At 38.6% G+C, this 16098-nt stretch overlaps 1 protein-coding gene across 1 annotated transcript in view; it reads left to right on the forward strand.

Moving 5' to 3' along the window:
- The first annotated feature begins 503 nt into the window (after nucleotides 1-503).
- The window catches only part of HNF4G (hepatocyte nuclear factor 4 gamma), a 60212-nt gene continuing 44617 nt past the window's right edge, over nucleotides 504-16098 (forward strand). The window contains exon 1 of the mRNA XM_063170584.1: nucleotides 504-533. The gene's annotated coding sequence lies outside the window, so the exon portion shown is untranslated. The remainder of the gene's footprint in view (nucleotides 534-16098) is intronic.

Here is a 16098-nt window from a genome sequence, read left to right on the forward strand (position 1 = left end):
CCGCTTTCCCGTCCCGGCGGCCGGGGGCGCTGCCGCGGAGCCGGCCGAGGGCAGCAGGGCTGGGACCCAAGGCCCGTCGCAGCGCCGCAGCTCCCGCCGGCCGCTCCCGGGCCGTGAGGGGAGCGGCGAGCCCGCCCGCCGGCGGGGCGCGGGCTGCGCAGGCCAGTGGCTGGCGGCGGCGGCAGCAGCAGCTTTCAGTTTTCATTGAGGCCGCTGGTTACTGTTTAACGTCCCCACCCACGTTTCAGTTTGTTTAGTAAATCGATCTGATGCTGGGGCTGAGGCTGCTGCCCTGTCGCCATTGAGCAAAGTTAATTCACCCTCACACATACTCTCTCTCCTCCTCCTTCTCCTCCTTTCCCGCTTCAGCATATGGTGAGGACGTTGTCACCGCACCAAACAAGTCGCGCAGCCCAGCGCCGGGACGTCCGCGGGGAGCCGGGGGGTGCGGGGGAGGCAGGAGGCCCGGGGGATGTCGCCGGCCTGAGCTGCGACCGCGCCGTCGGAGGCCGAGGGACGGGGCGGCCCCGCCGGTAAGTTCCCGGGGGCCGGCGGCCGCCCAGTGACACAGCCCCGCGCCGCCCGCCGCGCCGCAGGGGCCGACGTGCGCGGCGGTGCAGCTGGCGGCCAAACGGACAGCAGCCGGTTGGGGGGGATTTTATGCTATTCTTTTCTTAGTTATTATTATATTTTTTCCTCAAGTCGCCTGGTCACGTGTCCCTCTTATCGGCTCCAGGGGCGTTGCGGGGAAAGGCGCCGCACTGGGCGCAGCTGCGGGGCGGGGTGTGTGTGTGTGTGTGTCTGTCCCCCGGAGTGCGTGTCCGTGTGTGCGTGTCCCTGTGTGCGTGTCCCTGTGTGCGTGTCCGTGTCTGCGTGTCCCTGGCCCGGCCGCTCTGCCCTGCGCCGCGTCCGGCCGCACGGCTGCCTGGCGCTGTGCTGGCATCTGTGGCTCCTCAACGGCAGAAGTCACGGCTTTTCACCCGGTTAAGGAACATTTTCTAAAAGGCTTTCTTGGTTTTGCCTCCCTTATTGATTTCTCTGCCCCCGCCCTCGTGGTCACCTGTGCAACAGATGAATTAATTCAATTCAAAGCTACTGCTAGCAAAGAGATGTGCTAGTAGTAGCACTTGGCCAGTGCTGGATGCCTTGTTAAAGAGTCCCAAAATACTCAGAGGAAAAATAATTCAAAGAGAAAAATTGAAACATGAAACAAGCAGAGCAATCCAAGGGTGAGTTTTGCAGGTGGATCCAGCTTTTACAGGGCAGGTGCACTGTTTACAGGGTATCTTTGATGAAAGCCAACTTTCAGATGTCACACTTGTGAGTTGAACATGTGTTCCTGTACCCTGAAACAGGCAATACAGTCAAGCATTTTGGAAAGAAGACAGTAGATTACAATGATATCAGTATTATAAAGCGACTTTATAAATTTTTAACTATGAAATCCTATTCCATAGTCAACTCTGTTAAATTGGACCTTCCTTTGTGTAGGCCTTGTAAAGTGCTGCACATGCTTTGATTTACCGAGATTTCTCATCCATATTACGTAAAGTGGAGTAGTTTAACATAGCATCTCTGTTAATTGATGCTGACTTCATTAAAACTGAGCTAGTGAACCAGACTTACTATGCTACACAGCTTTCAAACCCCGAGTCTCTTGTGTGCTAAAAAACTATAAAGTGTTATGTCATTTCCCATATTCCTTAAGTTCTTACATGTTATATAGGAGGCATATTAAACATTTATATATATGCAGGTGTTTTTCAAATATGATGAACTTTTTTTTTATAATTTAATTGTTTCACTCTTTCTTTTTCATAGTCACATGGTAAGGGGAAAAGGGACAAAATGCTTTGTGGTAGTTCAGTTCACACTTCTCATTGTCCTTCAGCTTCTGAAGTATTCACAGTAAAAAAGAATTTGAAAGTACTATTTTCATTGTGCAGTACTCTGTGTCCTGTACCTCTCTCTCTTCCTGAAAGACACCAGGTTGCCTTAGTCTCACTTCAAACACGTATTAAAAAACCCCCAAACTAATAGGTGTAAGACAGGATCAGGATGCTGTTACCTTGTTCACAGTGTTACCTTTGATTTTTGCAACTCACACATTTGGACTCTTTTCCTGGAATGCAAACTTTGGTTTTCCTTAACACAAAGTGAAACTTTCTCTGCAACTTGCCTCATATAACAAGAAGAATATATCTTCCAAAAATTTTAGTGCCTAGCAGCAGAAGTTTAAAAGTAGAGCAATGCAGAGGTCCAGTCTGCATTTCCAAGATGGCTATTGTAAGTACTCCTAGGCAGCATACTGGGAAAAGCTTCAGGTGGCATGGAGCTACCCCTGCCCTCCCTAGTGCCTCCTACCATGGAGGTACAATGAGGAAAATGGGTTTCTTGTGGCCCAGCTGCAACAGCCAGTTCCTTGGATGGCCAAGGGTGTTTACTTCTAATTTGTGCACAGAATTAAATTCTCGCTAAGCCAATTCCCCAACAGAAGTGTCCTTGTATGAGCATGTCTTTACTGCTCCCTTCCCTCAAGATAATGGCCCAGTATTGCTTGCCCAGGTTTAAATCTCCAAATCAAATCCTGTTTGAATCTGCTGAGTTTCCCAAATCCTACAGGAAAGCAAGAACAGAACTTAGTCCTTAAGCTGGACATGGCTTCGGTTTCAAACTTCATGGCAGACCTTATGTCATGGGCATATGGACTCCATACTGTAAGAGGTTGCCCTTCTGTTAAGCCTGTGTGGAAAAATGGGGTCTAGTATGTCATCAGTGTTATCTGTAGACCTGCAGCATGTACATCAATTACCACTGGCTATGAGAAAGAAAACATTACTTTAAACAATTCAGTTCTTGGCAGGTCATTAATTAAAAGATGCTTCCTGAAAAAAATTCAATTCAAAACTAGCAATATGGCAACCCATATGATGGAAAAAAACATTAATTTTTTGTTTGTTTTTGGTTCATTTGGGAATTTAGTCTATTACCAAAAACAATAAGTCATGACTGATTTAAAACTGCATTATTGGTGTAGGGGGGTTCTGAGCTGAGCAGATTGTGCTTTTACATCTGTCAAATAGCAGAGGCAACGTACTCCATGTCTTAATTGATAAATGGACTATTTCAATGCAGGGATCTCTCTGCCTCACTTCTCAGTGATTTCAAAGACCCACTTATTGCTTGTGAGCTTCAAAATATTACCTGATTTGTTTGTTTTAGTTTTTTAATTTTTTTCTTTTAATGAAGTTATTTAGCTCTTCAGAAGTCCTCCGCTTCTGTGTTTGAGAATTAATATTAAGCCTGAAAATCAGTTTGATTTGCCTGTGTTGTGTCAGGTGGGTAGGAGGTATGTCATATTGGCTAACTACATTACCTGGTACAATAGATTTGTAATGTAAAGTGCTTTAGAATATAAAGAAAGGTTTTATTTGGCTGGTAAATAGTTACCTGTGTACATGGTAGTATATTCTGTAATAGAATTTAATTTCTCACGCAAAGTATTGCAGAAACATAAAAGAATGTAAGGTTGAAGGAAGGCATGGCTCTTAGGTTTTAATATATCAATGAATAAAGCATTATATACATATCGTGATGAGAAAATAAGGAAAATTAATTTCTAACAGATTAAGATGTTTGAATGTCTTACAACAGCTTTGATTGAATCAAATATTTTTCATTTCAAATTCTCAATTTTAAAATGACACACCTTAAAAATCAGGTCAGAATGGTGTGTGTAATGTCAGAACTGAGATCTATCAAACTGAAAGGCTCCAACAACATTTTCAAACCTTTCTCAATTGTCAATTTAAGTTAATTGAAAATGAAAGGTCTCGCTTTCAGGATTGGGCCATTTAAATAGAAGCCTGCTGCTTTCATTTTGTAGAAGGGCAATCTCCCTCCACATACGTGTTTTTAAAAGGTTCATTCATAATTCTCCCTTCACACTTCTATTGGAAATGACAGAATTCATTATTTTGAGTTCTTGAACTATTTTTCTGCAACTTGGGTGATGAATTGTATGAGATCTAGTTCATAACGTGGCACAGCAACCCACAAGATTTAAAATTCTCAAGGCTCGATTTGTCTCTTTCTGGCATTCACCTGGCACAGGCGAGGGAAGCTTCCATGTGCATCTTCTGCCTCTTATGGAGCAGGAGGTTGGGATTTTTTTATTTAATACTGATCAAGGGAAAATCTCACACCCTTGCTCAGTAATTCACTAGAGGTATCCAGGCAACGAGGACATACATTACAGTCAGCGGTATACAAGGTGCTGTGAGGATTTTCCTTGCCTCCTGTTTATCTGGGAATCCAACTGCAATAGACCTATACAAACAGCACTGTTTCCACTGTCTATTTCTAACATGTAGTTTGTCTGTAGATTTCTGGGGGTTTTATTTATATTTAGCTCCCTGATGGAAAAGGATTTCTTGATGTGTGTCTGTTTTTGCCTAAATAAAAAATTTGACTCAGATCGGAGAGGGGGACAGAGGCTTCATGAAATGACAAATGCAACTCAGCTTGCAATTGATGGTGCATCTGTGTGAGTGTTGCAATGAGAATCCTCTTTTTCAGGGTAATTTTTGTCTGAGATTGCTAGGCTGTACCAGCCTGGGTTGGACTCGATGGAGACAGTAGCAGTGTCACCAGTTACTTGCGAACCAAAATAGGCCTCAGTGGCAGAGAGTTATGGTGATTGAATTTCCCTTTTTCTTTGTTACATAAAGATATTTTCACTAACTGCTGATGTGTATCAACAGTGAGCACTGAGTGGGACCAGTTGAAACTATCAGAGCTGGTCCAGATGCTTGAAGATTTCTGACTACAATGACCCAGTTGATCATATATCTTAAGCACTTTTTGCACCTCTGCAGCTACAGTTTGTTTGCTTGTTTCTTTCTTTCTTTGTAAATTGAAGACTATGATGAGAAAGATGATTCTTATTGATACCACCTTTTTTAGAATCATATCCCAAAGTGTCTTAGGCCCTTCAGGATGATAATATGTATTTATTTTGTAAGGAAATGCCAGACTGACATTACGCTAGCTGACAAAATTGCCTCAGCAAAGGTCTAGACACTACTCAGAGACACTAGACAGAAAAGAGATGGTGACATGGTAACCATGCTGTGATTGCACATTAATACTCAATTCCTGTTCTCTCTCAGTCCCTAACAGGTGTTGGCTTGTACCTGCTGTTGTAGTTACAAGGGTAAAATTATTATTTGGGAAACTGATAGGATTTTGTACACCAAGTTGTTAATACTTCAACTGCTTATTGCTGCTTACTCCCAACTGCTAAACAACTTGAAAACAGTATTTTCTGCTGGACTGTGTGGTAGGCATGCAGTGGCCCTATTAGGTGGGATAGAAATCCCATACACTGGCTGCATGGGGAGTTTCACATGGTTTCTGGGCAGTTACCCTTTGCTTTATATTGCCTCTTTTGTCCTCACAAAAATGGAAGTAGGCTTTTTCTTACAAAGGAGAAAGCAATACAGAGCTTTTAGTGCTAGGTCTAATTTTGGTGCTAGGCACTATCTACATAATAGGTATATATTATCCTTATGTAATATTTCCTGCCTTTTGGAAGAACAGTGATATTTCTGACTTTGATCTCCAAATCCAAAGCATTTCCAAAAGATTTACATTTTTAAAGAGGCTGTAATGTCTTTCAAACCTCTTGTCTCTGGTGATCTTTTAGAGTGCTTTACACTATATTATTGCTTTTAACTTTCCTTTATTTTTGTCTTTTTATCTGAATATCTAAGCTTCAGTTATCTGAACTTCAAACCATATTAATATTGAACTTGCAATTTTAACTAGGGTTTTAGGGAAACTTAGGGACAATGTTTTTTAATTTACTTCAGTTTTGAAGTGCAAGAACTTGGGCAGACATAATTTAAGGTAAAACTTTACATTTCATCATAGGACTATGAATAACTTTGACTATGATAGTAAGAGGGAAAAATGCAGAGAAAGGAAGTTAGGTTTATTATGAGGTTTATCTAATTATGCCTAATTTCAGGCTCTTCTACATAAGTTACAGTGATACAAATTAGTCCCTTTAAGGGTTTGGTTCTGACACCCAATCTTGTATGGAAAAGTAGATAATTGCATCAATGAAAAAATATTATCTTCAAAAATAAAAATTAAATAAAAGGAATTTTTGTTTGGAATTTCCCCAAAAGAGCAAAAAGTAGTTTTAAGAGTAGCAGGAAGAAGTTCAGTTGAAAAAACGCAAAATTCATTAAGCTAGTTGCAGGTGTAATATGTTAGGGCTGTGAATGGATTTTGTTTCTTTGTTTATTATGACTTTTTTAGTTTAAAGTGAATAAAGATGTAAAGAACATACCTCAAGCAAAAGCAACTTTACAGGGTCTGTATCTCCTTAGCTATTGTCATTTAGCATTCAGAGGAAAACCAAAGGAGTATGATCCAAAGCCCCGGTGGATCGGACTTTACCATCTGTAGTACATTTAAAAATGCGGGTGCATTCTGTACTTCAGGGAACACAAGGCTGGTTTGAGCCTTTGGGTTAATTTAAGGTCCATTTTAGCTGGATTTTTCAGGTTTCCTTCAGATGCCTTTTTTTGCATGTATGTAAGGGTTGAGAAGAAAGCGTGCAAGTTCCCTGGCGCAGGCTGATGCATTTTGCTTCCATTTTCTGGCTCGGCCGAAACAACCAAGGCAGTGTAAAGCATTAACACCACTTGCCTCTCCACCTAAGCTCTCACCTGGCCTAAAGGTGGTTGTGTCCCTATAACAAAGTGCCAGCATTAATGCATATGCTTGGTCCCAGTGGAGATGGTTGCTTAAATGGCCAAATACAGGCGGACGCGTGTTGATCAAGTTCATGTTGAACTTACGCAGCTGAGGTCTGCGTGTGTGCCCGCCTGTGCTGGCACCGCTGAAGAGAAGAGTCGGTCAACACAATATGTTTCTTTTCCTACTAAAAAAAGTAGGCTGACTAGTAGATATATAGTGGAGGGGGCATTTGCCCACTCAAAAATTGATGGACGACAACTCATTTCACGAGTTTAGCATGTTGATTAGAGGTAAATAGAAGAACAAGCAACTCCTCTCACGTAATCTTTCTGGTATCAAATCTATAAAGATCTTTTAAATAATGGAGCAAAACTTGGAAACTTTCAATTCATAGGCTTATATTTCAAGGGCAAGGAAATGTTAAGCAGTTTGCATGCTCTGGATGAAAAACCGATTCAAATGTTAACATAAATTTTACCATGAGTTTTGTTAGTGCAGAATTTAATAGCGAAGTTTTTATCTTATTTTAATCTAGTAGGTCAAGTAATTTATTTCCCAAGATGAATTGGAAGCTGAAAGAGGGCAGAAAATGAAAGACATTCTCAATGATAATTCCCAAGATTCTGTGGTTCCAGAGAGCATAAAGGACTATTCTGAAATTAAGATACATGTATGAATTGCGAAAACCTTGGCAGGTAGAAAATGAGCACAGCTTTGAATGGCCTGAAGAAAATATCTATGAGACTGCAGCAACCGTATTAACTCTTTCTGGTCAGTGGTCTTACACATCTTGTAGCTTTAAATTTGTAGGTCAGAGCTCTTGCTTTCTCTAAAAGGATGAAAAGTAGCATTGTGAGCAGTCCAAGCAAACAAAGTTCTTGTTAAACCTTGGCTGTATAGTGAAGGTCATGAAGGAAAAACTCTCTTGGTACATAAGTATTTTATTAGCTGGACAAAGTGACACAGTTAAACAGTTGTAGGGAAGCTGCTGTGTAGAACTTAACTGCTTATCAAACATAGAAAGGCAGCGTGCTCTTGGAATTTCTTATGAAAACAGCTTCTTTTTCTGCCTTTACTGGTAATTTAAGGAGGTCAAAGTGATAGATTTGTATTTTTCAGCCTAAGAGCTCTGCTCTACCTCAGACAAGAAAGCAGACACTTTGGGAAACATGGTTTAGAAAACTAGAAAATGGATTCTGTGGTGCATTCTCCGCAAAGGGTACATCTGCTCACCACAAGTGCAGTTTGTAATGCTGGAAAATCAAAGATACTCCATTGCTGTTAGCTAGGTAAAGAATTCAACATGTTCTGTAATCCTTGAGGAGTCAAAAGATTTTTTTTCAGATGTGAAGAAAAATCTATGTTTTGCTTGTGGCTCCTATTTGCAGGACTCCCTCTATTTCAGCTTCTGTGTTTTCCCATTTAGAGTTTGGAACTGGTTTGCCAAAGACCACAAACGTCCTCACATTTCCTTCTTTCTCTGTGTCCCGATCCTAAAATCACTGAATTAAGATTTCTGCATCATTTTTGTTTGGACCCAGTGTTGGCTTTTTGTGGTGATCCTGGTTCTAGAGTCTGTGTAGTTATACTAGAGCTGCAAGAGGATCTTGTGTACGTACAAGGATATCTTTGTGCTGGGAATGCTGGGAGTTACTTATAGTGTATATCTTTACATTTTTAGATACAGGATTTGGAGATACACATATATTTTCTGTATCTGTGAATCATACAAGTCTGAAAGATGCTTGCCTTCTTGCTCTGATAAAAAACATGTAATGCTCTTATTAGTATGTGACATAGTTAGATTCCTGTTGAAAATCAATAACCTTCCCATAAAGCAAGTCTTACATCCTTTCTTAAATTCATTTAGAATCATTTTGTATGCCTCATTAGCCTTGTAATTTAAGAAAGAATAAAAGAAAAAGAAAACAAACCAGCCACCTAATATTAAACAGTGTATGTAATTTAATTTTTCCGACCAGGGGGGATGTTTATGACACTAAATATATCTGCTGGTCTATAAATGCTTGTGTTTATAGTGGAACAGAACAGTGATTCTCAAATGGTGCTCAATCAGATACTTAATGATAATACACAATGTGCTGTAGGTAGTATTATGTCACTGCTACCTTTCTTTTTTCTTGCATCTGCTACATTGCTTTCATGGCAACTAAACACACCAAAATACATTCCTAAATGAATGAATCCATCCTACAATGAAATACATTCCTAAATATTCTGTGAAATCACCCCTTAGAAAGAGGATGGTCAATGTGAATAAATACAGGAATTATTTTAAAGACAGATCCTCTACTTAAGTCCTGTTGACATTTAAAGCGAAAGGTGTTAAGTTCCTGGAAGGAAAGACACTTTACAAGACAGAAGAATACTGTTGACTTCTATGTAGAACTCAGAGTGAGTGTGTTTGAAGTGCCTTGAGAATGTTATGGTGTGAGAAAGAGTCACTAGCTTTTATGCATATTCCTTGGAGTATTCCCGTGGGAATTACACCGAATTTAAGAAATGGGATGGGGCTGATGATGACTTACAGAAAAATACCCAAAGATAGGCATTATTTAAATCTCATATGTAATGAATGTGGGAAAAAATGAGACATGCTTTGTTTATTAGTACAGTGACACCTACTCTATTGAGAGGTAAAATGTTCTGCAATGCCAAAGCAGATGCAGCTGTAGTAGACATAGTTGTAAGAAAAAAAAAATGCAAAGCATTTAACAGCTGCTTCATGAAACAATTTTTTGCTTTTATAAAGGAGATACACTTTATAAATTTATATTTATATTTATTTTCTACATGCAGTTAGTATTGAGAAATTTTGAATTAAGCAAACTCTGCATATTTCAGTTTATCTTTTAAGAATAGTCTCCAACAAAATAAAGGCAAAACCAAGAAATATTTCTATAGCATGTATTTGTGTGTGTGTGTGTGTGTGTGTGTGTGTGTGTTTTGGCTTTTTAAACTGATCCTTAAATGATTATTTACATTTAAAATAAAATTTTTAATAATTTAAATTTTTTGTGTAGTCTAGGTCTTGACCGACACATTTTTCAGTTTGTAGGAACTTCACTTGTAACACTTTGGAATGATGTCACATATGTGAGAACCTTACTGCAGACTGTTTCTTGAGTAGAACATTTATTAGAAGCTATGTTAAGAAACATTGTTGGTTGTAATGAAGGAAAGAATCCCACTCATTTTGTATTCCCTGAGCAATTTTTTCATGCCACTTGATGCCTGTTGATTGAGCCTTGATGCCTATTCTGTCTGTATTGTTACCTATGTCAAATTAATTAATTCCAGACTTTCTGTGTGTATCACAAATATGTACATTTTTATTTAAGCAAAATTCTTGATTTTTTAACCTCTATGAAGTTAAATCTTGACTTTTCCCATTATATATATTTCTCCCATTTTTAGTATAGCTGTGCAGCTCCATCAGAATTGCCTTGCTGCAACGGAATGAAAATAAATGTGCGCAAGTTATTTACAGACACGAGTATTAATAAGTAACAACAGGGTGTAGAGGTATTTTTTTTCCATACAAAGGCTGATTGTATATGTCTTGTGCATGTATTTGGGAGCTTGTTTGGCTTTTTTTCTCTTTATTTTTATTTGTCTTTCAAGTAGCCCATGAACTTTTGCTAAAGATGCAAGGAGAAGAGCTGCCTGGGTATTAAATGTAGTTTGGCTGTGGACAGTCACAGCATAAAAAATGTGGCATACCATGTTCTTATTGCATTACTGTAGATTTCTACAAGGAAATTCTTTGGAGAGAGACGGGGTTAATCTTGGAGGAAATTTATTCTTGTTATTGTAACTTACTCTTGAGTGAGGAGCAGGAATACTATTCTATGTGTTAAGGCATATATTCCAGTATGTACATCTCTAGGAGTGGAGAGCTTGGCTTTAGGGCAGAAAGAGACATAGCTGAACTAAAACCAGATGAAAGTCAAGATGAGGAATTTGGTGAAAATGTGTATAGAGGGACTGTAAAGCTCTGCTCTCCCTCCTGCCACAGCTTTGTAAGGGATGAAATGAAGTGACTGACCTGCAGTACCTGGAGTTGCTGTGGCTGGGAAGATCACAGTTCTGACATCAGTCACAGGAGCTAATGGACATGGTTGGACTTACAGGTGGAACTGTCTTTGAAAAGGCACAAGGTCTGCAAAAATTTCCATTGCTAGGTCTGGGATTTTGAGTAATCTGTTGTCCATAAAGTCCTTGGAGAAAAAGAGCACACTCTGGCTGTGGCAAAGGAATTTTTATATACAGAGGATATTTTTGGAATCAGAAATCAAAAATTTGCAAGCAGAGGAGAAAAACTGGATTGATACTGAAACTATGAAATATGGAATCAGCTGAGAAAGAGTACAGAGAAGGGGTAAAGAAAGAGGTGCTTGCTTTAGGCACATCTCAGGCTGCGGTGTTGTAAGCCAAGAAGAAACACAGAACTTGAAAATCAGGGGCAAAGAGAAGGAGGTATGCTCGTAAGTGTTAAAGTATCTAAAAATAAGCATCACTGTAGCTGGTATGGTGGTTAGGATTATAGGTGACTGAAAACCTCAGGTTTAGGGCTTCTGCAGTATTAATGTGATGACCTGGGAGAGAAGATAAAGGAACAGCTTGGTAGGAGTCCACAAGGGAAAGATTCTCTGCTTAGACAAAAACAAATATTGAGACAAGAAAAATGAGCAAAAATAGCAGCATTAGATTTATGTTACAAAGACAGTGGGAGAGTTGAGGAATTAGAGAGAAATGGATTACGAGGCATGTATACGTATACCTGATAGCAGCTCATTTTTAATATATTGCAGTTTGTCAAATTCTTTAATGTCTCATTCTACATCAAGGGCACTCTTACAGAATCACTTTGGTGTAAACCTGATAAGAAAAAGGTAAGCCAAAGACAAGACTTGAACAGTCACCAAGAAATGCTGGCAATTTTTCGCTGCAGCCTAACTTTTGAAAAGCTCAAGCTGAAAAAGTAAAAAATACTTGATTAATAACGTTTCCAATTTGCAGCTGAATAAAGAATTCTAAGTACAACTTTTTAACAAAATGTAACTATTTTAATAGTCATAGAGATGCCAGAACAGCAGCATCAATTACTATTACTAGCATGTCACTGCTGTCATGTGGCATGTACGAATATTTGCATCAGTTCTGCACGGTCTGTTGTGGATCGTTCTGCTGACCAAACTAAAGTCAATTAAGTTACACCAATTTAAAAATTACTGTGATCTAAGGTAAAATGAATTCCATCATTTTCATTTAACATGTTTTCATTGTGTGACAGTAATTTTTAAATTCAGTGCTCTATCTCCCTTTGCGTGTTACTTGATTGAAGCAGTTTTATGGGCTTGCCTAGCTTGTACCTTAACAATGGAACAGTATGGATACAGACAATTGCTTGTTCTTGACTGCAGAAAGTACTTAATGCCATCACTATATGACAAAGTATTTTCTACAGTAGAGAATCTTAATTGATTCTTTGCTCAGTCCTTTTAACTCACCAGTTCACATGCAGTGGTTTAATTCCACCATTTATAAATACCTGCTACATAAATACTTAACTTTTGGTGTTCTCTAGATATGTGCTTGAAAGAAAAGCTTCGTAATCCAGTCCTATGAGTTACAGGTATTACAGTTTACTTGGGGAAGCTACTATACTGCATTCTCTTCAAAGATGTTGAAGTCATATCAAGAGAAGAAAAATAATGCATAGACTTGGAAATTACAAAGTTATGAATAGGTCATAGAAACAATGCAATGAATTTTGAAACAAAAATAAATTTGTTCCTCTCTAAGAGTTCTTTTAGCTGAGAGATCCTCTGCAGTGCAGTCCTTTGTGCTAAGATATAGATAACGTAAGCATAAAGCTTTTTCATGCCTTCCTGGTCATTCAAACTGTTAAATGGCTGAGAGAAAACTCAGATGAGCAAAATGGATTTCATGGTGTTGCTCTTAAAGCAAATAATTACTATTTGTAGTAATTATAGCTTAGCAGCAGTAATTTCACTAAATGTGCGATAGTCTCTGTCCCATTTTATTTGAACGAGAAAACTTCAGCTGTTTGTATTTCATCTGGAAATCACTTAAAATCAAGAATTGTATTTTAGCCAAATAAGCAATTAACATTGATGCTCTGATGTGCCTGGAAGGAGGTCTTGTTTTTATTAACAATTTCTCCTTTGGCAACAAAAGAAGCAATAGCACCTGCCTGTAGTTCAGGTTTACTTGATGAAGCAAAATAACTTCGCACACCTTGTGAGAATGGGGCCCATAGGATTGGTTGTGGTCCACTTTCTCATTTGTGGTTTTTTTCTTTCATTTTGTTTGAGATTGAATTTGAGAGAGCTTTGTTCCGGACAGTAGTTTATGGCAGTGGGCTGAAGAGATGAGATTTCACTGAATCATAGAACGAATACACAAAGAGAAAATATGTGAAAATTGAAATGACAAGGTAGAGTAGCTTGGTTGTTGAGGTAGATAAAAATAACTAGGTTCTCAGGGAAATGAGGTGGGGATTTTTTTTTCCTGAACTAGATTTACTTTGAACAAGGCCAGTTGAGATGGAAAACCTAGACACCATAAAAACTTGAAAGAAACAACAACAAAAAAAACCACCCTGCTTTTTCTTGTAACTTTGTGTTTTACTATCTGTGTGATCCAAAAGAAAGCAAACTAGAGTCCATCTTCTGTCAGTGTAATTCATCTAAAGGACTTATAAATAGATTTGATTAGAGTAGGTTTCTTTTTCCTTTATTTACTATGCAATGGTGCTGTTGGAACACCCTGAGATTTTGAAATACACAAGAAAATCTGTGTGTTCTGCCAGTTGTTTTGCTGTTTTGTTTTAAAAGCTTGAATAATAGTATATTTATTTTACTTCCTTTAGAAATACTTGGGCAAGTTGTGACTGATCTAAGGCATGGGAAATACACCTTTGTGAATAGAATTATAAAGTCGGCTTGTTGCCATCATGCCGCAGTGCTGAAAAAGATGTGCTGGTTGGGATTCAAAAAGCCTAGGGTGTTAAACAGCTCTTCCTCTCTCATGTGGCGGTAAGAGAGAGAATTATTTTGCTTTTGATTAATAAGGAGTTAATTTTAGGAAAACTTCCTTTAACTGTTTTAAAAAGGCTCCTAGAGAAAGCAGCTTTCACCAGCCTTGGTGGCACACACGGGAATTTGCTGCACCGTAGGAATGCGGAGCTTTGTAGTGAGAGGAACAAGCCAGGGCTAAGCCCTAAGTGAGACAGTGTTCCCAACTTTTTGATGTTCTTGATTTTAGTACCTGAAAAAAAAAATCCATTGCAGTCAAATCTCATTGACTATGAATGTGCAAGGTCTGTAACATATTTGTCAGTTTTTGCCAATTTGCTGAGGTTTTCTGCAGAAATGTGGACTTTCATATTTGTTTGGTTTTTTTTCAGTTTCTGTTACTTCTTCTCAATTTCCATGGAGTATTACTTGCAGCTACTCTGGATAATTATTTTTTTCATTCTACCAAAATTATCAGTCTGGCACAAAATCGCCACTTTCTCATCCAAGCACTTTCAGCTACCAATTACTTCACCAGTGAGGAATGCTTGTGTAATGTGGCTGCATCCAGCTCTTACTTCTCCTCATAAGCAAACGGTGACAATTTACACTGTAGTTTCACTCATCTGTTTTGCTGCTGGATAATCTTATGCTGTTAGTTGCTTTAATTGAGAAGTATTTATAAACTATACAAAAATATATCATGGGACAGTTCAAAAGCCAGTAATTTAATAAGCTGACTTCTGACTTACCCAATATCAGAGGTTCAGAGCAGACCCCTGCACTGATCTGCACCATTGCTGTGTTTTTTCATATATTACTGTGTTGCTTGTTGGACTCACAAGGGTGAATGCCATTTTCTACCATTGTTAAAGGACAGCCTTTGCTCTAGGATCTTTAACACTTGCTAAATTATGATCACAAAAGTTAATATTTCTACTGCAGACCTGATTTACACAGCCCTCACTGTACTTTTTTTGCCAAAATAAATTGGCTTCATTTTCCCCAAGTGGAATTTTCTGTCAAAGTCATGTTAGATTTTGAAAAACAATTTACTCCATTCTCTTTTATTTTATCAGGGTGACCATTTGCAAAGGAGGAAGAACTTTTACCTTTTTGAAAGTATTTTAATTTGTTGTTTTGTTGTTGTTTTTGCAACATACAACTTTTTTTTTTTTTTGTATGTTTGTGTGTGTGTGTGTAAAACTAATTATCTTTGAAACCTTTGAAAGTGCTAATGCCTCCGTGTTGGGAAACTTAACAGCTGGATGTTTGGAGGTGTATAAGACAAGGATAATACATGCACTTGACAAACAGTACATTCTAATTTAGACCTACAATATTTCATGTATCTATAGTAGGCCAAACACTGAAATAATGTAAAATGAGATTTTTTTATTTGATGATGACATTTTACCAGTCTTGTTCCCCCCACACTTTTTGCTGCCACCTGCTGAGGTGGGTTTTGTTTGATGTTTATACCTGAACGAATGGAACTTGGCTATAAGTGACTCCTTTGAGTCCTCTGGGGACATCTGGTTATTTGTTAAACAACTAACTGGGACTGCCAAGTTCCTTCCTTAAAAACAATGGAGTTAATTAGTCACCAAAGTTAGAGCAAGAGGGTGATGAGACATACTTGATAGGAGTGAGAAGAAGGACTGTCCTACAAGACGGAGAAGTTGACTAGAGCAATATTTTCACTAATTTCATATTCTCATTCTTTTATACAATATAAACGCCATAGTTACAAATAACTCTTAGTACTTTTTCTAAGTCTTCTTGCCTTTCTGGTCATTTGAACTGTTAAATGGCTGAGAGAAAACTCAGATGAGCACAAAGGATTACTAGGTGTCACTCTTACAGCAAATAATTACTATTTACAGTAATCACAGTTTAGCAACAGTCATTTATTTGAAAGTAAGATTTCAGCTGTTTGTATTTCATCTGGAAATCATTTAAAATCAAGAAGTGTACTTTAGCCAAATGAGCAATTAACATTAACACTCTGATGTGCCTGGAAGGAAGTCTTGTTTTTATTAACCTTTTCTCATTTGGCAGCAAAAGAATTGATAGAAGCAAAGGAGAACACTGCTGCAGTTCAGGTTGCACAGAGGAGGCTGAAAGTAACTGCCATGGTAGTTTCAAAGACAGCAGGTAGGATCATTGGGAGGTACTGGTAAAGAACCATGACAGTACTGGTAAACCTACTCTTGATTTGATCACAAGTAGCAGGTAATAAGTTAGACCAGAATGGTATTTT

The sequence above is a fragment of the Melospiza melodia genome, chromosome 1 (genome assembly GCF_035770615.1).
Source record: "Melospiza melodia melodia isolate bMelMel2 chromosome 1, bMelMel2.pri, whole genome shotgun sequence".
Classification (NCBI taxonomy): domain Eukaryota; kingdom Metazoa; phylum Chordata; class Aves; order Passeriformes; family Passerellidae; genus Melospiza; species Melospiza melodia.